This window comes from Grammomys surdaster, unplaced genomic scaffold (genome assembly GCF_004785775.1).
Source record: "Grammomys surdaster isolate TR1022 unplaced genomic scaffold, NIH_TR_1.0 280, whole genome shotgun sequence".
In the NCBI taxonomy this organism is placed as follows: Eukaryota; Metazoa; Chordata; class Mammalia; order Rodentia; family Muridae; genus Grammomys; species Grammomys surdaster.
Window position 1 is genome coordinate 1012921 of NW_021604721.1, and position 22964 is coordinate 1035884.

A 22964-nucleotide genomic window follows, 5' to 3' on the forward strand; every position below is an offset into this window, starting at 1 on the left:
TCTCTCTCTCTCTGTCTGTCTCTCTCTGTCTCTCTCTCTCTCTCTCTCTCTCTCTCTCTCTCTCTCTCTCTCTCTTCTCCCTTATTTAGTGATAGGGGGTGAAACTGAGGACAAAGGGTGGGAAAAGAAGAACCCACAAAGTAGCAAAGACCAGCTGCAAGTGTCCATATAGAAACCAAGACAAGATTAGTTACTTAATCCTCCCCTGCATTATGTGGATGGTTGTAAGCGAGGTTTTCTCTGACTTAAACTTGTAATTCATAAATATTTTCCCAAGCAAGATCTTTTCCCAAGATCTTTGCCCTGGGTGATGCTTTCATTGCTGTTCTTCATCAAAGGCCACATGGAACAGGTGGAAGTAGGTCATAGTTCTTTTTCTGTAGATGGGAATGCATCCCCAAATTGCCCTGGTTTTAGTTTTAGAATGTCTATCTTTTCTATACCCAAATAGACTCCTTTCTTCAATCTGTACCCTTACATCAGTCCATCTTTGTGAGTTTAGAGTCCCAAGCAGAACTTGCATAGAGTTTTGTGGCCAGAAGGCTTAAAATACCTCATATGAAGTATCAAAGGCATGCATTAATTCTTTCAGTGGAGAAGATCAAACTTCCGGCTCAATTTTGGTTGTTATTTTCAAGCAGAGATATGAATCATTCTTATATTTTAGGATACAACAGAATATAACTCCTCACTTGATCCTCCAGCAGCTCTTGCTGCAGTGTTCCATGGAAAAATGTTTACCAGCTAAGAAGTAAAAGTCTCATACCTCAGAAAATGCATTAAAAAACACCTGTGGTTAGGCTGGGCATCCTGGAACTTTATGAATCACAGTTCTCTATGGAATTGTGAACTCTAAATGTAATCCACAAAAACTATTTGGCCAAGAACTGCTGTTTAGAAAGGTCATTCTTTTTGACCTTGAGGCAGAATGATAAAGTAATCTATTTAGGCAGTGAGGCATTGGCAGAAGAAGGGAAACAGCAGAATGATTCTACCTAGAAGGTGTCTGCCAATGCATTATAATAATGTCGCGCTGAGGCTGGTGGGCAAGTGGGTGTGGTGATTTGACTGAGAATGGCCTTCATAGACTCATCTGTTTGAGTGCTTGGTCCCCAGTTAGTGCAACTGTTTGAAAGGGATTAGGAGATGTGGCATTGCTGGAGAGGAGCTGTGTCACTGGGGATGAGCTTTGAGATTTTAAAACCGGACACCAGGTCCAGTCTCAATCAACCCCCACCCCCACCCCACTTCCTGTCTGTAGGTCAGGATGTAATGTCTCAGCTCCTGCTCCTGCTCCATGACTGCCTGCCATCCCCCTCCCTGCCTTGATGATCATTGGCTAATCCTCTGAAACTGTAAGCAAGCATCCAGTCAAATGCTTTTTTCCCTATAAGTTTCTACATTGGTCATGGTGTCTGTTCACAGGATTTGAGTAGTAACTAAGACTGGGCAGTAGAATCAATCTAGACATATTAACCAAACCAATGTACTTGAATAAACAAAAATAATTAGATTCATAAAATTAGAAAGAAGGAAATGAAACAGTGGGTATTTGAAAATGATAAGATCATATACAAAATTCAATCAATAAATGCTACCAAGACTTTTATAATTAAATAGATTTAAAATTTTTTTTTACAATATTTACTATTCCATTTCTAGAGAGAAAGAATAGAATACTGGGTAATAATGTAACAGAACATTGTGTAAAATGGTCCTAGATAAGATGTAATTTTTCACCAACCAGTAAAAGCATATAAACAAAATGATAGATCTTGATTTTGGATAGACTGTTCCATGTCACAAGACACAAACTCTTTCTTAACCTTTACACATCTCCAAGTTGTTTCTAGAGTTTACACGTGAAATAAACTTGCAAACTCATATGGACCATACAAAGCAAAAAGGACTGGAGAAAGAAAACTAGCTCTAGAGAAAGCAAAGTCTGCCAGAGTCGGGGTAACTCGAGGCATCTGAGCTTCCAGTGGGGCAGTGTGGAGCCTGGAAACAGCAAGGTTTCCAGGGACAGAATCAAGCTGCCTTCTTAAATGCAGTTGTTTCTGATGCAATTTAGTATAATCCTTCTGAAGACACACTCTAAGAATATCTAGCTAACTTTTAAAAAAATGTGTGCACTCTCGTTTAGCACTTCTAATTTTAGAGGCTCATCAAAAAAGCATCCTCAGAAATATGCAAATCTGCACAGCTGTGTCTGTTATAACATTTCTTTAATAGTAAAAAAGAAACAGTCAATATACTCGGAAGATGCTCCAACATATAACAAGGATATATGCTCCACTATGTTCATAGCAGCCTTATTTATAACAGCCAGAAGCTGGAAAGAACCCAGATGTCCTTCAACAGAGGAATGGATACAGAAAATGTGGCACATTTACACAATGGAGTATTGCTCAGCTATTAAAAACAATGAATTGGAGAAATTCTTAGGTAAATGGATGGAACTAGAAAATATTACCCTGAGTGAGGTAACCCAATCACAAAAGAACACACATGGTATGCACTCACTGATAATTGGATATTAGCCCAAAAGCTTGGAATACCCAAGATACAACTCACAGACCACATGAAGCTCATGAAGAAGAAAGACCAAAGTATGTGCTTCAGTCCTTCTTAGAAGGAGTAACAAAATACTCAAAGTGTGGGACAGAAACTGAAGGAGGGGCCGTCTGGAGATTGTTCCACCTGGGTATCCATCCCATGTGCAGTCACCAAAGGTAGACACTGATGTAGATGCCAGGAAGTGCATGCTGAAAGGAGCCTGATATAGCTGTCTCCTTAGAGGTCTACCAGAGCCTGACATATACAGAGGTAGATGCTCACAGCTAATCATTGAATTGATCATGGGGCTCCCAATGGAGGAATTAGAGAGAAGACTGAAGGAGCTGAAAGGGTTTGAGGCCCCATGGGGGGGAACAACAATACCAACCAACCAGAGCTCCCAGAGTCTAAACCACATAGGAAGGGACCCATGGCTCCAGCTGTATATGTAGGGGAGGATGGCCTTGTTGGCATAGGTGGGAGAGGAGATCCTTGGTCCTGTAAAGGCTGGATGCTCTAGTGTGAGGGAATTTGAGGGTGAGGAGGTAGGAGTGGGTGGATGGGTGGGGGCACATCCTCATAGAAGCAGAAGGAGGGGGGATGGGATGGGAGTTTCTGGGTGGGGGGAAATGAGGAAAGCGGATAACATCTGAAATGTAAGAAAAATAGCCAATTTAAAAAAAAAAGAAACTGAAAACAAAAGAAACAATGAAAAAAAAAAGAAACAGTCAGATGAAAGTATCCAACAGTAGGTAACCAAATACCCAACAGTAGATAACTGCTAGCAGTCAAACACTGAAATAGCCAGCTGAGGAACATGATTGATAATGAAGGTGCTCCTTAGAGATTTGCAGCGTAAATTTACTAAAGGCTCTGAGGAAACGTGTAAGAAGAACTCGATTCCAGTTTGTTCTAAGTTTCCCTCCAATTTATTTGACCAGAGTAGTCTTATTATTTATGAGGAAACCAGGAAATGTAGATGTGCTCTCAAGACTAAACATCAACCATCTTCCTGTTCTGTGCTGTCATTCCCAACCCATGAGATCTAACCCCAAGATAGTCATGTCCAGATCCATCACTGCCCCTGGGCTGACAGCATCCTTATTAGATTATATGCTCCCTTAATATGAGAACTCAGCTGGCTGCTGACATCCACCTCAAATATCGTAGTTGATGTCATATAAACTCTTGGTGAAGTAGTTTTTTGTTTGTTTTTCTCTGTATTTGCCATGACTCAGGCATAGGTCTCTAGACATTAGACGGGAAGAAAAGTGTCATATTATAGTGAAAACTTTCTCTTTTCTGCTATAACCAGGATCTGTAACATTGTGGCTGGAGGTTCCCAAGCTTCCTTACACATAGGTTTAAAGGCCAAGCTTTTCTTCAGTTCACTGGCATGCCCACAGTATCTGAAACTAAGGAGGCATGAAACTTCCATGCAGTTAAAAGCCCCTGCCTCTACAGACGGAAACTAAGAAAACAGATTCTGGGAACTGTAAAGGGTTGTAAATTACCCAGTAGTGAAGGAAGAGAAATTTTGGAGCAATGCCTTGGGGCCTATCAGAGGTGATTACAGGGATATTATTGATGTTACACACTGTTCCATAGCAGCTCGGAGTTGAGAGGGACTGAGCCAGCCAGAAGGAGGGAGTAGCAGGCAGATGCATACATCTCTAACATGGCTGTAGAAGTCAATAACTCCTGGGTTAATTAGTTAAAGGTATTAGCGTATGCAGCCATTCACTTACTAATTCATAAATACACAATAATTGATAATACTAATTCAGGGAAAGTTATAGGTAGAGAAACTCTGCATCAGAACTAATTAATTTCTGTGTATATACATGGTATATACATGGTAGACACTTAAGCTATTGCTTACCATAATATCCTACGCAAAAACTTGGACCAGAGTATTATCTGAGGTGGAGACTTGTTAGGCCTGTCCCTGTGGCTAATGGGACCAGACAGATGATGATGGCAGCATTTGGGAGATGGGTAACATCTGCACATAAAGCCAAGAGGTTTTTCTTCTTCTCCTCCTTCTCCTTTTCTCCTTCTCCTTCTCCTTCTCCTTCTCCTTCTCCTTCTCCTTCTCCTTCTCCTTCTCCTTCTCCTTCTCCTCCTCCTCCTCTTCCTCCTCCTCCTCCTCCTCCTTTCTCCTCCTCCTCTTCTTCCTCCTCCTCCTCCTCTTCCTCCTCCTCTTCCTCTCCTCCTTCTCCTCCTCCTTCTCTGCTAAAAGCAGGATGAATCATCTCCACTTCATTTTATTAAATCTAGAATCTCAAGAGCATCGTTGTCTTCAGCCTTTGGGTTTTAAGAAATCAAAGTTGCTAGAGATTCTCAGCAGCCTTCACTAAAGTGTCCACAATTAAATAAATGAGTCGACAAATACTAAGAAACGCGCGTAAATAATTTCCTTCTAGATATATAAGTCAGAAAGATATCTTTGGCCTCTTATGTTGGTTTAGAAATAGTTACCCAGTTAATATGATACTGCCAAAGAGTTTTTTCCTCACTTAGGCATTTAAAACCAATTTTACAGATTTCTGCGGTTTGCTAATTGATTTCCAAATGTGGCTTTTGTAGCAGAAGAAAATCAGAAATGCATTATATTTTAATGAACGGAGGAGACAGGGAAGTGTTCCAAGAGAAAATTGGTTTGCAAGTTATCTGCATTTATCAAGCAACAAATAGAAAAATATCTTTAATTTAATTTTCTTGGCAATGAATAGAGAAAGAAAATAATACTATGTAAAATAAGTGTGCCTATATATATCACCACAGAATATGTTAAGCATCACACTGTTCTGTGTTTATTTGGGAAGGGAAAGGAAAAATAACATTTTTTTATCATGCAGTTGAGAAGAGTTTTAAATTCTTTTGTATTTTTTGTACTGTGTGCCAAAATATTTGTTTATTTTTTTCTTTATAGCAAACATAGATTATTTACTTTTAAATTTAATTAAAATATAATTATATCATTTCTTCTCTCCCTCTCTTTACAAACTTTTACCCCTCTCATCGTGTCCCTTCCCTCCCAAATTCACAGCCTCTTCTTCTTTAAACATTGTTGCTACGTATATATAAAAATTAATAAATACAAAATGCTGAGTTCACTTAGTGTTGTCTGCATGTATATGTGTCTAGGTCTGGCCACTCGGTATTGGATAGCCAGTTCAGGGGTTCATCCTTGGGGAAGAGTAATTCTCTCAGCAACTGTTTGCAATTTATAAAGTAAAATCATGTATATATATAAATCATGTATATATATGTAAAATTTATAAATATTTATGTAATATATAATATATAAATAATAATTATCTGTGTAATTATGTGCATGATTTCTCGCAGTCTTAGAGCTAGGTGTATAGCTGGGCATACCTACAACCACTGTCCTCCCTTGGTCTCACTCTGAGAGCATCACACCCAGGTGATCTCACGTCTGCTGGATAAGCCTCACCTGCCCACCTCCTAGTTTGGAATCTTTTGGAGGACATATTGACTCTCCTTGGACCCTGGACCCCAGTACCATGACACACATGTATGCTAAGCAAGCCATGACCCAGGGCCTACTTTTCTCCCACTCTCACTCTGTCTTGAATGTGGCGTTAGGGAGTTATTTCTACTTTCTCAGTATCAGTACCTCAATTGTAGATCCACGGCCATTTACTCATAAGCTGGGCTTGATAAAGAGCCACCATCTGGAGCACACTTTGTATGGGGAAAGCATGTTTGGCGCTGCAAATACCTAATTTACTAAGCAACATTTGCAGCCCAGCCTGCATATGTAAGTGAATGTCTGCCAAGGTACGTGGACTGAGATGAATCAGGAACCAAGAGAAATGAAAAATGAATTTGGTTGCTAAATATGGTTGTGCATAGGAACAGATTTAAGCATTTGAAGCCTGTAGATGTTTCTCTGACGAAGCTGGCAACAGTATTATTCTAAGGACATAAACTGTTATTTAGAGGGAAATTTGACAGTCACATAATGTGCACTTGGCAAAACAACCACAGCTGCTTCTCTACTTAGGCTAGGAGCTCCCTATCCAGGTAATTTAGAACAGGCTTATAGTAGCAGGCAAGGAGTCACATCCTCCTGTGACATACATACATACATTTTGAGTTTGAGCATCAAACTCAAAATTTTAACAAGTGGTTACTTCAATAACTGGTTCACCACTATTTTAACGGTAGTCTCATCCTGCCGGTGTGATCAGTGGTGTAGCATTCAGGGTCTGCATCCAAGCAAGACTTCAAATGACGGTTTTCTCTCAAGCAGCCTGCATAGATAGCACTCTGATCATGTAAGCGTTATCCACCAGGAAGACACTTTTAGCCCAGTTACCGATAAATTTTTCTATGTCTTATGACCAGGGCTTGTGGCTTCTTCAGTCTTATCACCTAGATCTGATGGACAATCGACATCAGTGGCCATGGCCTATGTTGTTTTGTGGCCTTGGGATCCTCCCTGACTAACAACTTGTAAAGAGGTAGTGCTGGGTTCTTGGCTAATTATTTATAGCTCCTAGAAACACCTTTTATCAACCCACCCAGGGCAACCATCTTTGTTGGGAGCCGACTCTTAGCCGAAAGTGGCTATCATCTTTACAGCCATCTTGAGCCATATACCCTGACAAGAGACTTGTTTCAACAGCCTGCAATGGCTGAGCGCACTCTGATAAACATCTTGTTACACTGTTTAGTGCCCCCAGCTGCCAGGTGCTCCTGGTATCCATGGCTACAAGGCACGTGACGTAGTGGCTTCAGTTGAGATTGTCCACGAGGGCAAGTCACGTGGTAAAGGGTATAAATACCCGGATTTCCTTTCTATTGAGGAGGTAGAAAGTAGGAGGTAGTAAGTAGTAGGAGGTAGTAGGAAGTAGGAAGTAGAGGAAGGAGTGAGAAAGTGAGAGGTGTCAGGAGACTGAAGGAGTGAGAATATAGTAAGAAGAGAGGAGAATAAAGAAGAGACTTGAAGAGACGCCACCAGACTCTGTCTTGTATCTATCTTTTGCGTCTCTCGCCCCTTTTTTCCCCTTCCTCCGTCCCTACTCTCTCTCTTGCTAGACCCTGACCTGCGGACCGGAGCAACAGAACCGGCCGGCCTTTACAAAGTAACAGAACCTGACAGCCGTTACAAAAGAAACGGCAGCTACACATCTTTAGTTCTGTTTTTTGATTAGCTTGTCAGCTATCAGATTCCTTTATAGATTTCTTTATGGTGTCTCCCCTCCCAAAGTGCTGCATGTATCTTACCTTCTTCATGGCAAGTTTCTCTGTCTTATTTTTAAATTAATTTTTCAGTTAGCATACAAAGTAAAATGGGTCTGATTATGGCATTTCATACATATATTATGGTCCTTTGCCCTTTATAACTCCTTTTAGTTAGCATATGTTCATTATATATGATAATAGGTTTCATTATGGCATACATTTCATGGCAATTTTCAAGAAAGGTGTTGTGCAGAGCCCAAATTACATGATTTTCCACTCCAACCTCTGAACACTCAAAAGCATCTTTGACCTCTACTCCTGAAGGGGCTTCTACTTTATGTATAATGAAAACATCACCAGTGCTTTCTATATGGAGACCACTGGGAACATCTGCCTAGTTGAGTTAGATCAGTTTATAACTCACTGCCATGAGGAAGAACAAGAGCCAAAGGACCATGAAAAATATGGAGAAGGGCTCCGGGATTTGGGCTCATATTAGATGACATGGGGGGCGCACTTAAGGAAGTGGAGCTCTTCCCTGAATGAGATAGGAATAGGATTCATTCCTTGACTGTGGAAGGGCAAGTGCATAAAGGCTAATGTGAATGGACAGGAGCAGCAAGGCTCACATCAGCCAGGACGGGGGACACGGGTTGGGTTGGCTCACTTTGTTGCTTGTGTGTTTGGACATTGTTCTGGAATGGGCTTATGTTTTTAAATTCATCATGGCCATGAAGATGCCTTGCCTAGTGTTGATCTACTATGAAATTGTTGATAACCTGTAGTAGAATTCCAAAACGAGTGTGGGAGTCTGGCCAGCACTCCATTTGTGGGAGTCTAGCCAGCATGGCACTTGTGGGGATCTGGCCAGCACTTGTGGGGATCTGGCCAGCACTTGTGGGGATCTGGCCAGCACAGCACTTGCAGGGGTCCAGCTTGCACTCCACTTGTGGCTGCTTTGCTCTTTGTCAGCATTGAGTTAATTTTCAACGTTTTATCTTCCTTGTTTGATATCCTGGGTGGGCAGAAAGCAGCTCAAAACTGTGACCTCAGGGCACGAATCTCTGACATCCCCTGACTCACACTGAAGACACTCTATGGTTTCTTTTCAAGGCTGTCTTTTGATCTCTAGTGGGGAATCGCCTTTAACATCAAGGGAGTGTCCTAATTCTTTCCTTTTAAGTGGAGTTCCATGGATGGAGTCATAACCCAGTTTTTCCCTTTATGCTGAGAAAGCTCTGGAAGACATTGGTTTGCCTGACCCATTCTTTCAAAGGTCTAGGCTTCAAGGAGGACTAGATGAGGGGGAGCTGATTGCTGAAATGACACAATTGCAATCTTCGCTTTCTGACCATTGCTTTGTGCACACAGCCAGCATCTCTATGCCTGACCATTGCTTTGTGTACACAGCCAGCATCTCTATTCCTGACTACTGCTTTGTGTACACAACCAGCATCTTTATTCTCGACCATTGCTTTGTGCACACAGTCAGCCTGGCCATTTTTAAATCGACTAAAATTGTGCAGAAGGTTTTGATAAAATTATCGTATACTCAATCATACATAGATTACTTGTTTGGCTCTTTGTAATGAATAATGGCATGACTCGAGGTTGTTTGTTTCTGTAGTTTTTTTTGTTTTGTTTTTGTTTCCCCACTTGAAGCTGTATTCTGGAATCCAAGGGGAACTTAAAGAAGAGATCCTGGTATAATTGGTTTGGTGTAGGGCCCAATCATCTATCTATCTATCTATCTATCTATCTATCTATCTATCTATCTACCTACCTATCTATTCTCTCAGACAAATATAAGGAAACTCACTGTGGAGAACAAAAGGAGGCTTTGTCCCTAGCTTACAGTGTAATTTATCCTTCGAGGAGACTTGATATCATTACAATAGTGGCAGAATTTGCATGAGCCAATGAATTTTAAGTGGTTCTTAGAAATGATTTTTCTAGCTAAAGACCTGCCACAAGAGTGAGTCTTGTTGGAGAAAAAAAAAAAAAGGCAGCTGGTTCTTCCAAAGCTTTGGTGATTTAAACAATTGTCTATCTATGGTCATCCTCTGTGGCCTATAAACAGGATGAGGGAGCAGCCACAGAAAAAAGGTAGAGCCAGGACCTGGCGCAGGGTTGACAATCAGACGCATAAACAGAGATTTGGGAGGAAACTGTGTTTACTGCAGCTCAAAGGGAAGCCCTAACCTCCAGGCAACCTGGGGACGTTGGTGCCTATAAATAGACTTCCAGGTTATTTCCAGCTCAGAATAATAGCTATTCTAATAAATGTCTTCTTATGTGTTGTAAATTAATCTTTTTCTGATGCTCATGTGCTATCCATTGTGCTTATGATTTCTGCAATAATTGCATATAACTCCCTCAGCAACTAACTTAGTAATTTAATGTAATGTAACTATAATAATGCCACTTCAGGCAAGGGCAAACACAAAGGGGCCTCACATGGGTCCTGTGCTGCTTATGCTAAAGGAAAATATTTTTGTAATGAAAATGTGTAGACAAAACATTTTCAAATATGCACATACAAGCACACACATGCAAACTTGATTAAAATAAACTTTTGTTGATTGACTGTGGTGGCAGAGACTTACAAATCAGGTTCATATTGGTAATCAATAAATTAGATTTCTGGAATACATTGTTATAAAATTTTTCATTAAGAGAGGTTTAATCCTCCCTCCTGTTTTCCTTCCTTCTTTCTTTTTTTATTTATTTTTTGAGATGGACACTCACTAATTATGTATCCAGGATAGGCTTAAATTTACCTCTTTCCTGCTTTGGCCTATGTGATGGCTATTCCTGGTTGTCAACTTAACTACATCTGGAATGAGCTACAATCCAGAAATGGAGGGCACAGCTGGGATCCAGATCTTGCTTGAGGTTGGAAGACACAGGCTTCTGACTCAGATCTTGACATGGGATGACACATGCTTTTGATCCAGATCTTGAGGCATAGTGGCCAGGAAAAGCTTAGGCCCAGACAAGGTAGTGCAAGATTTTAATCTCAGGTGACAGAGCAAGCAGATCTTGGAGTTCAAGGCCAGTCTGGGACAGAGCAAGTTCCACTTCCAGGCGAGGTACACACATTTAATGTGGGCCCCTACCTTCTTCTGGAGGCCTACATAAGAACATTGGAAGAAGTAGACTCACTCTCTTCTTCACCTGCTTTGCACTTGCTTGCCAGCCCATCTGTTGGAACCTACCTCTTCAGGATTCTAGCTTATACAGAAGGCCAGGTGAGACAACTAGTCCCGTGGGACTGAGCTACTACTAGATTCTTGGACTTCCCATTCACAGCTGCCCATTACTGGGTTAGTTGAACTACAAACTTTAAGTCATTACAATACATTCCCCAAATATATAGAGACATTCCATAAATTCTGTGACTCTAGAGAACCCTGACTAACGCAGCCCCTCAAAAGCTGGGATTACCGTTGTATACCCCTGTATCACTCCTTAACATCTTACTAAGGTAAAAACATGGTGTGTGTTGTCCCCTAATGAAAAGATAGCAACTTTCATTGAGAAATTATGAAACAAATATTCATAACTGGCTGAGACTAAGTATTTTGGAACTAGAGATTATTGGTTTGAATATTAGCTCATTATTTGAAGTGTTTACAGTTTTCTGTCATTTGGAAAGATAAGACAATGTTGTTCACAGAACTGTGGTAGCAATTAAATAAATTTAATGTAATAAAATAATTGGAATAGTGCCAGCATATTGAGTACTTAGGATGGCTGTAAAATGGGTTTGACAAGCAGGAAAACCTGCCAAAACAATCATTATATACTGAAGCTGAGCGTGGCAGAGTATGCCTGTAATTCCAGCACTTGGAAAGATGGACGAAGGAGAATCAGAAGTTCAAAGCCAGCCTTGGCAACTCAACTGGAGTTTGAGGACAGTTTGGACCACATAGAACCCTGTCTAAAAACACAAAGGTGAACAGACAAAATCAACATATAACTGATAGTGATTTTTATGTGATGAACCTGGCTTATTGTCAATTAAATAAAAACCTACTCTGGGGAATTGACACTCGAGAGGGAGCTGGCTGCTTTTAATTGGGTTGCTGTGTCCTCCCTATGACTTCTGAAGGGGAATGGTATTTTATTTATATAGAAATCTCTCTATTTCTGTCTCAAAGTGGGAGGACTCACAAAGCAAGCATAATTAAAGTAATTTTAAAATTTTTATTTTTAGCATGAATAATATATAATTTCAATTATAGAAAATGCTTTGTTAAGCATAGAGTATCTGAAGGACAAAGAGAATATATTTAGTTGTTGACACTCATTTTCAGGGGCCTTGCAAGGTTTAGATTAAACTCTATAATGACATTGTTAAATTGCTGTACTAAGACACACTGTGGACTTTTCTGGAAATCACACCTTGCCAGGAATTTCACAGGGCCCTGTGGAAGCCCAAGTTCTGGCTTGACACTAGCTTGTAACTGTTAAGCACCTCTTTAAGTGAATGTAAACTATACCGTGAGCAGTGTCTCTTGCTTTGTTAGGGGGTGCTGTCCACTAGCCTTTCTTAAAGGAAGTTAAACTGATATCATAACACATGAGCACAGTTACTAGAAAATAAACAGAAAAAATTAAAAATATTATTGTACTCATGTCTTCTACTCTGATTATTTTTATTATTATTATTTGAAATTAATAACTAAAGGTCTAATCACTTGACACCCATCCCCTAAATAGTAATAACAGCTAAGACAAAACAAGGGGTCACTGTACATTTATTACATTATGACATGATTGTGCTTTACATAGTAGGTTTACTGTATATTTATTACATTACATCTTGACTCTGCTTTACATAGTAGGCATTTGTAAGGGAAGATTCTGATACTAAGGTCTAGTACCCTAATTGGTTCTTGATTTGTCAATAAAGAAGGCCAGGAGCCAATTGCTGGGTGGAAGGGACAGGTGGGACTTCTCGGTCCCAAAAAGAGGAGGTGAGGGAAGGAGAGAAGGGCCTTTTCTGTCATGCTTTGGAGGAAGGAGGATGCTGCAATCAAGTAAAGCCTCAGGGAGAGCTAGGGTCTGTGGCCTCTGCTACAGGAGGGTGGCTAAAGATGTTTGGCAGGGGCTAATTGGAACAAACCACTAAGTTTGGGGCAGAAAGAGAGACAGAGTTAATAAATTGGTAAGGGCACGCATTTCCACGAAGGAGATATTTGCGCCCAGCATTTGTACCTAGCGGGCAAGTTGTAAAGTAATAGAGCTGTCTACGGGTCAGGGCTGGCAGAGGCCGATCCCAGAGCTGAGCCAGGTGGAACAAACGGGAGCTGAGAGGGGCGGGTCGCACAGCAGCTCCTGGACAAAGGTGGGAGCGTGTTTTTTAAAACTGCATGCAACACTGTGTATTTAATATATTATGGTATGACTCCATGCTTTAAATAGTAGGTATTACTTACCTAATCTTCACAGTAACTCCATAAGTGTCATTATTAACTCTGGGTCCCATAGCATAGGTGGTGGTGGGATTATAGAAGTTAGAAAACACATGATACAGTATGTGAAGCTGAATTTAGAGATCCAGAAGTCTGGCCCAAACCAGGCATTCTGACCTCAACTAAAATGTGTAGAAATGAAAAGGAGTAACTCCAGAGTATCAAGTTATTTTTATGTAAGGTTCTAAACTTTACTGAAATGCCTTTCCTCCTCCTCTTCCTCTTCTTCCTCCTCTCTCCTCCTCCTAGTCCTCCTCCTTCTTCTCCTCCTCCCCCTTTATCACCATCTTCTTCTTTTTCTTTTTTCCTCCTCTTCCTCCTCTTTCTCCTCTTCTTCCTCTTCTTTTGCAGGTATCCCACACCTTTATACCAGCTAATTTATAAATTACAGTCCTCCCTCATCCTCCAGATGGTGCAGGCTTGTACCACCACACCTAGTGGTGTTACAAAAGTATTATAAAAGCCCATAATACAAGTCAAAGTTTTAGAGCGGGGGATTAGCTTGTACTATAGCCCTGTGCTAATCTCTGATGTAGGGGAAGATTTTTTTCTCTACTCCTGTGAAGCAGAGATTTGTATCACAAATCACAATCTCCAATATTGCTGCACAATCCTGCCTCTACCCTTCAAAACCAGTCTGCTTTTCTACCAGGGAAAGAAGAAGAAACCATTAGCTTGTGTCTGGGAAATGTAAAGGAATTACTGAACTAGCTACAAGCTGGATATATGTAGAACCAATATCATTTTCCACTGGCTGGCTCAAAAATGTATTCAAATTATGTAGTTTTGAAATGCTAAACATTGGGATTTAGTTCCTAATAGGAAGGTTTAGGGGATGCTCTCCCTGATGAATATCCCCATTAGTGAATTTGAATAGCAAATTGCTTATAATCATACACAGCAGTCTTCATGTTTTATTCATGGTTCCGGAAGGGCACAAGTGTTTTGTCCTTCTACTGGGTAAGACCACAAAAAAGCAGACAAAAACCAAGGTGGGGATAAACAGCTGTGTCCTGTTAGTTGATAGTCTCTTATTTTGGTATTTGTTTGTGAATTTTGATTCATTCTCAAGTACCCAAAACCTGTCGTGTAGGCAAGATTCTTGTAAAAACAAAACAAAAACATGACAATTATTAAGAATCATGGATTTTTGAATGAGTCCTTTGAAGCAATAAGTTAAATAAATGCACAGTGGATATCTGGGAGAGTTCATGGGGTATGGCACCTCAAGATATAACTGAAACACATGGTGGCATGTAAAGTGACATTTCACTTATGTGCTGAGTGAGCGTCATATTGCTGGCCCAGTTAAACACCATGTCTTTGTAAATAGTAAGACTAAGGATAGGAAGTAACACAGGCTTACTATGAAAACAACAATGTATACTTCTGCAAAGTACTCTCCTGGATGCTGGAAACGTAATTTCTTGTGGTTTTCTTTACAAAGTTAGATCTTATTATCTCCCAATTATTTCTCAGGAGAACAAGGAGTACAGAGAGTAATGGAAACTACAGAAAAGAGAGTGTGATACATGGCTGGGGACTTGGGAGTCACATCCAAAACCTTAGTCCCACCTCTGAGGGCCTTTGTGAACTATCACAATCAGACTTAGCCTCCTTCCGCCTATCCTTGACAGTCTGGGAATCGGCCTCACAGGACTGCAAGAGCTGAAGGCAGGAAAGAACTTGAGAAGTTCACTTACATTTTCAGGAAGCCGTGGGAGTCCACCTTTGAAGACTGTACCCCATGTTTGGGGTGTTTTCTTCAGTTCCCTCTTTTCAACATTTACTGCCTTAGGACATTCACTTCTGGGTTTTGTTGCTACAGCCAAAGGGTCTCAATCAAGACAGCAGTAAAGTGACTAACAGCCCCTAAAAATTGCTGAGGTCTGGAAGCATCCTCACCTTAACTAAGTTATCCATAGTTCTCAGGAGGTAATAATGTAGCCGTGTGTGTACACGGTAAGAATAGCACAGGCATGATCCTGCTGTATGTGGGATATATGCTTTGTTCTTGGGGTTTTGGGACACATGTTCACCAGCTACATGAAACTGTCTAACGTGGTACAGAATTCTTATCACCCACAGCAAGTGCTTACTACGTGACATGGATGATTGCCTGACTCTGAAGTCTGCAAGGGATAGAGGGTGTCAGTGATAAAATTTACACCTAAAAGGCAGATGTAGAGGGATGAGAAGTAAGATTCTTCTATGTTACAAAGGTTGCAAAGAAAGTCCACAAAGAAGTGGGAAGAAGTGAAGTGTCTGACTGTCCTCCTTTCTAACTCCATCTACCCTAGAGAGAACAAAGCCACAGCAATGCTCACACAGCAGTGCTCGAGCAGGTGGAGCTTCACAGTTTCACACACTCAACAGTGTTTCCATAGAAAAATACTGCCAGGAGCTCCACCCACCCAAGCACAATTTATATTTAGTTCTGAAGACAAGGATTTGCTTGACCAAGACCAAAATCAAACGGGAGATGAGACTGGTTGGAGCCTGGCCAAGGAGGAAGGAGCTGAAAAGTCCTGGGAGGGGAGAAACTGCAGAGAAACCTCTGACCCTAAAGCTCCTGCACTGAAGCAACAGCAACCTCCTGCTGACAGAGTTGAATTAAAGTATAAATGCTCCCAAATATCTGTTGCCAGGAAGTGGATGACATGGTAATCGCTCCACAGACTGACTACTCAATTCAGTGATTTCCTGAGTCCGGAGTCGCCAGAAGAGTCATGGCAAAAAAAAAAAAAAAAAAAAAAAAAAAAGCCATGGGATTGCTGTCTCCAGGCCTGTTTCCTCTGTTTCCTGCTGTAGGAAGGCCTGTTTCCTGCAGAGAGACGCCTGATTACAGAGCACTATTTTAGAAGGTCGAAGCCTCAGTGACCAGTTTAGGACTTTTGTTTGATATTGATTTTGATTGGGTGGCTACCATAGAAATCACAGGAGTACAGATTCTTTTAAAAAGTGTGAAGTGGTTCAAAAGCAAACACAGCCAGGGATGGGAGGAGGACAGCTTTCATCTCAGCATTTTGAAGCATTGGGTTTTGTTTGGGGGATGACCCTCTTTCCATTAAAGCACGGTTGTTTTGTTTTTTATCAGAACTGAATTTTGGACAATGAGGGTAATATTTGTCTGTGACCAGATCTGAACTGAAGCCTGCCATTGAGAGGAACCATCAAGAGGCTGGAGGGTTAAGATGATCTTGGGCCACAGCAGGGAATTTTAAGGCTGATGCTGGGAAAGCTGCTGTTTATCTCAGTCAGAACTGCTTTCCTATGCTTTCTGGCAGCTCTTCTAACCTCACAACCCGACTGAAATGAGAACAATCATCAAAGAATGCCAGACAAGTAGTCAACTATCTGTATTAAAACACCACTAGGGTCTTACTTGATGACAAGGTCAAAAATCGAACACGGTGAATGAAGTAATTGTACACACTACTGAAACAGAGTAAATTGTTGTTTATTTGATCTTGTTATGGAAATGATCTTTCTAAGAAGTAAAAGGGAGTGCCAAGTGGGAAGATTGCTGCATATGATAATGTAAAGAAAGAACATGCAGAAATGTACATGTCTATGAAAATATCAATTAGTTTTTAATAAGCAGAATTGTTGAATACTTTTGGCAACATAGATAACACATTGTTACTGACATTATAAGACAGGCTCTTATAAATAAACAGTGAAAATATGAACATATAAAAATATTAAGTAAAAATACTTAACTGTTAAAAAATATGCAAGTGATTAATAAGCAAACAGCTCAAAGTTGTGGGACCGTGAAAGGATAGCTTGGTTCCTGGTCGAGCACAGGCCTCAAACCCTGGACCCTAATGGGACAACGGCAGGTATTTGTCTTCACTCCCAGACCTCAGGCCTCCTGACATGCAGCCAAGACCTCCATTGGGCCTTTCAGTCACGTAGGGCAATACCCCTACAGCCCCTCCCAAAGAGAGGTTTATGTCACCTAGCACAGTTAGAGGGTGTGACTACAGGCCTCAGGGCCTCAAGAGATTTTACATACTAATGAGTTACCTGAAGGCCAGAGGGTGTAGCCAATTAAGCATTCCTTCTTAGACCCTCCTCCCTTCTCCCTCCCTATTTAACTCAGGTCTGCCCTGAGTTGGGGGGTTGGGGGGAATGCAGCCAGATACATCTACTTTCCGACATGACAATGAAGCTTGTAAAACCATGGACTTCCTCGTGACTTTGGGGCTCTGCCATGGGGAACAGTGGAGAAGTAGTCGAGCCAGCCAAGCAAGTGCTGGTAACCAAGAGTGTCTCACCTCACAGGGCATCCCTTTCGCCCCTATCGGCTGCAGGCTGGTCCAGCCCACAGGCCTTCAACTCTTCTGTGGCTCTCAGCAGTGCCTGGGAGCCCAGGAGTCTGAGACCAATCGATCCCCAAAAGCCTTCTTGTCCAGGGGTCCCCATTCAAGAGCTCTGCCCCAACGGGACCTCAGACTGAGTGAGATCTCCCTACGCCCAGGTGGAGCACCATAGCCTCTGCCTGGCACTGTGTGGGTGAACTCAGTCAAAATCCCATGCTTCTGCTCCCCAGAGCCTCGGGAACCACAACAGCCCAACGGAACCCACGCTCGCCCACACTCGTGAGCTAACAACCCCATACAAGGTCACTCCTCAATAATTAAAGGAATGAAGAGGGAGCCAAGATGATGTCGATTTTCCCCATCAAATCAAGAGAAATAAAATATTGATATTCTGTGAGACACTGAAGGTGATACTGACAGGGATAACGATAAATACAATTTTCTGAAGGGCAATTTAGTATATTTATTTTCTTAAAAGTCTTAAAAGCATTGTCCTTTGATTCAGAGATTCTATTTCCTAGAGATTACCCTAAAGGAAATAATAGACATATAGAATAGATTACATCCAACCAAAGTCACATGGCATCATGCCTTGATACTGGGATCACCACAATTTTTTAATACCAGGGAAATAAATGAGCCATGGTAGAGCCACATGACGATTTGTAATGCAATTGTTAGAAGTCATGTTTCTAAAAATAATGAAAAATAGAATCCTGGAAATGTGTTTTTTTAAAAAACAATCAACCAAAAAAAAAAAAAAAAACAAAAAGCAGAATATAAAGCAATGCGATCTGAATACTGAAAGAGGTGGAAGGCATAGGCAAATAAGAAAAATAATGTGTACATCAATTAAGAAAAGAACACATGGCTATAACTAGAAGTTAATGCAAGTTTGTGTTTTCTCTTTTGGAGGATAATGGATATTTTACACATTTCCTTTATATAGTTTTCTGACTTTCATTTTTTTTATAGGCAGGAAGAAATCTCATAGTAATTGTTCCTTTATAGATTGTTTGAAGGTGGAAGAGGACTTCAAGTTTTCCTTTCATCTCATGGTCAAGAGTTTAGAACCTAAAGGAGAGATGCCTTTTAGACCATGACATGGCTTATACAATACTACACGCCTACTCTCCTTTTTCATAAACACAACAGTCATCCATGAAGCTGCTGCCCTGGACCTCTCCCCTGCGTGGCAGTCCTCCACAGCCTCAGTCTTTGCTCACACCACCCCTTCCTCGGCTCTCTGAACACTGACCCTGTTCTCTTGCTGACATTTACAGTTCATGTCTTATTTAAAGCACGGCAGATTTTAATTTCTACTTTATAGAAAAGGGTCACACGCACATGGCTTGTTGCTATCATCTGTCTTCTTTTATTAAATTCTAAAGACTGTTGACTTACTGTTCCTACTCAGAGTTCTAATGAATTGTTACTGACTTTCAGAAAGAGATGATTTTTGCCCCACTTCAAAGCAAACCAAGCTTAGTGTCAGTCTCTCAGATCCAGTGGTAGTGTCTACTGGATCATACCTCAGCAGCAGACAAAGCCTAAGGGCCAGACAGATATGAAGTATTCAATTCAGGTATTAGGTACCTGCTGATATCCTGGAAACAGGGCCTTGATTAAGAGAAGAAAGACACACATTCTATTGTAACTTACTCGCTCTCCAATCAAACTTGAATGTGTATGCTTGCAGACTCCTGGGGTAACCAAGGAACAAGTAAGTGGCCTGATCCTTATCAGACAGAAGACAGTAGCAGCATCAGAGACCCTGGAGGAAAGCTGTAACGCACTAATCACTTTGACTACATCTCCAGCTTCAGTAATTTAAGTCTAGTTTTTCTCTGTTGTAAATGGCATCACACTCACTGTTACTATAATAAGAGTTTTAAAGCAATTTTTTACTTTAGATAAGAAAGTGGGAATTTTCTTGAAGTCTCTCTCTCCTTAGTCCCCCTTCCCACTGCCAAGTTACAACCTCTTTATCAGTATCTATTTCTCCTGCAACCCCAACATCTAGGGTGCTGGAGACAGCAAGTGTAGTTTTAACCCTATTATGTCAGTGAAGCAGTTGCTGAAGGCTTCACCCAACTTGCCACAGACCACCCCAACTGCCCTCTGACCCACATTCATGCACTGTCTTTTCGGTTCTGATTTTGATTTAAGTTGCAACAGGTATCTGTGACTGGGTGCTGGGCTTCCTGTCTTTGGACTTACTTTTGCTACCCATTGGGTAATAGCACTGGACACTGGTGCCTGAAAATATAAAGATTATCACAGACTTTAAAATAGCAGCTGTATGTTCTAATGACTTCCTGTCAAATGGAAGGCTACTTGTGGCATCCTTATGAAGGCAAAACCCCTTCTTGAATTGTGAGCCTTTGCAAGCCGGCCTTGAAAAGAGGTACCGTGTGTGATCTGTAGCATGAGCATCTGGGACTATTGCTGGCCACTAGAAATGCATGTGCTCTGGAAAAATTTGGTGTTGAAAGTAGAGTTTTGTAAATCATTTCTGCTGAGTCTGATTGTGAAGCACAGAGACTATACTCAGCAAAAACAATAGATCATCTAAATATGATCCTGAAACAGGTACCATGGTAAATGGGGCTCCTATATTGTTTCTACTAGACCTTGACTTAACTTTAAAGTTACTATAACTAATGCTAGAATAAAGGGACTTTCTCTGATAAGGATCTGTTCCTTGAGCTAGAACACTGTGAGAAGACCAAAACCACATATATAAGAGCAAATGATCAGGTTAATGTGATTGGTGGTCAGGAAAAGGCAAGTCTCAACTGGGATAAATACTAATTTATAACTAGCTGATGTGCAAACATTTTTTAAATCTGATGTTCTCAAGTATTTAAAATGGTAAGGACCAATAGACTCTCAGTCCTGTTGTCAGGAAGCGAGATTGATAGAATCTCTTCAGAGAATGGTCTGATGTCATCTCATGGGAGTTCAACCCCATGTGTGCATTCTCTCAGCAATCCTAAAACTATAGAGCAACACTATAAAACAAACAAACAACAACCTGGAAAATCATTGCAGGGTCAATCAGCAAGGGACGAATATACACGTCAGAGAATATGATTACAGCTCTTTGGCCCTACTCTCTTTCTCTGGTTTTAGCTCCAGCAGTTACTGTGTAGATGGAATCATCTAGGAGGGCATCGACTGTAGATGCTGGCAGGCACTTCAGCTTTCTTATTTGAGCACACCAAACAGTCATGGAGATGAGAAGACAAAAGGATGGCATAGCTTCTGAGAAAGGATGTAGAGAAAAGACCGGAGGTGGAAATGGATCCTTCCTGTAGGTGAAACGCTGTTTTAAAAGGTTAACATCGCATAGTCAGAAAAAATTTGTACTACACCTTCCTCTGTGCCAACTAAAAGCAACACTAAGCAGAGACTGGGTTTTTCATTTAAACATGAAGCTTTGATCTGCAAAACTCATTATTGTCTCTCAATTTGACTAGAGTTAAAGTGTAAATTAAAACTAATTCATTGATAATGCCTTTATCTAATTACACCTATTTTGTTTCTGTACTGGGATTTTAATCGAGGTACACACTGGGATACTCTGTGTGTGTGTGTGTATTAGTAGAGTATATATATATATATATATATATATATATATATATATATATATATATTTGTTAGGATTTTAGAGAAGAAAAATATCAGAGGAATAAGTAATTGTTTATGTATTTTAAATCACCACTCTTTGTTTCTGGAACTTTGTTGTTATATTTAAAAAACAATGTGTCAAGTTAAACATAACAGTTTTCCTTCCCTGAAACAAAGAATGGTGGAAAAAGGGACTTCTCAACTGCACTTAAAAAAAAAAAAAGATGCCATAGTCATTGCTCTGTAAAAATCTGTGGTTCAGCTACTTCAAAAGAAACATCAGGAGACCTCTGCTCTTGGCGCTGCATGATTTCAACTGAAAATGGTGTCCAGTGATAGCTGAGAAATTGTAGCCTAAAAATGCCTTCTGAGACTCGCTGGGGATAAGAAAATGGCCTAGTTTCAGAAATGAGAAATTTAGACTACACAGACCACAAAGCAGAAGATTTTTGTGTTGACACTAAAAAGCATAGCTAAATTGTCATTACGAGGCCGTACACAGGGAGGAGGGAACCTACAGGCAGAGGTGAGTAAGATGTCCCACTTCCTTTTGATGGAATCTCTATGCAGGCAGATTGAACAACTCCAGTGTCTGGATGACTCTGCAGCTGGGTGGGAGGTCACAGATTTTAAAACTCAAAATATCGTGACAGGATGGAACAATGGGCCCAATCTAACAAGATAAAAAGTAAAAGGGAAAGATAAAAAGGCTGCCTTGAGGTCCAGAAAATTAGTAACACAAACACGGGAGGCTTGAGAGATTGTGAGCCCAACTGGCAGGTTGAGGCATGTTATATTCTGCATGTAGGTGCCTGACTGTGGGCATGAAGAGGGGCTCTGTCCAGCCCAAGCAGGACAAAAGGAGTACAAAAGGGTGTGGGCTGGGGAAAACAGGTTTGGAATTTTGGTTCACTGTGAATTCTGAGTTATCACTGCATGATTCGACAAGAGCTGATGACATTATTTCTCAAAATGAGTGTCCAGGGCAAAGGGAGTCAGTACTCCAGCTCAGTACTCCAGCTCAGCACTCCAGCTGAGCACTCCAGCTCAGTACTCCAGCTGAGCACTCTAGCACAGGACCCTAGCTCAGCACTCTTATTCAGCACTCCAGGTCAGTACTCTAGCTCAGCACTCCAGCTGAACACTCCAGCTCAATACTCCAGCTGAGCACTCTAGCACAGTACCCTAGCTCAGCACTCTTACTCAGCACTCCAGGTCAGTACTCCAGCTCAGCACTCCAGCTGAGCACTCCAGCTCAGTACCCTAGCTCAGCATTCTTACTCAGTACTCCAGGTCAGTACTCCAGGTCAGTACTCCAGCTCAGGAGAGCATACTGGCAGTGGAAAGGGAAAGAGGGCTGGGAAACCAGAAGAGAGAGGGGGAAAATATTTACCTATGATAACCGAGGAATGTGGAAAAGAAGAGAGAACAGTCATGTGAAGAAGGGAAGATAGAGGTACCATAATTGTTCGCCACCAGAAAATTAGCCGTGGTTATACGATGCCAAGAAAATGAGTGGCAAAGACCTAAAAGAATCAAAGATTATATATATGTGTGTGTGTGTGTGTGTGTGTGTAGATACAGATTTGATAGATGATAGATAGATAGATGCTAGGTAAATGATACATAGTTGGATGGCAGATAGATAGGTAGATAGATATTTGATGGACCAGGGAGATGGGTCAGCAGATAAAAGTAACCTCGCACAAGCCTGATGACCTGAGCTTGATCCCTGGGGTTCATA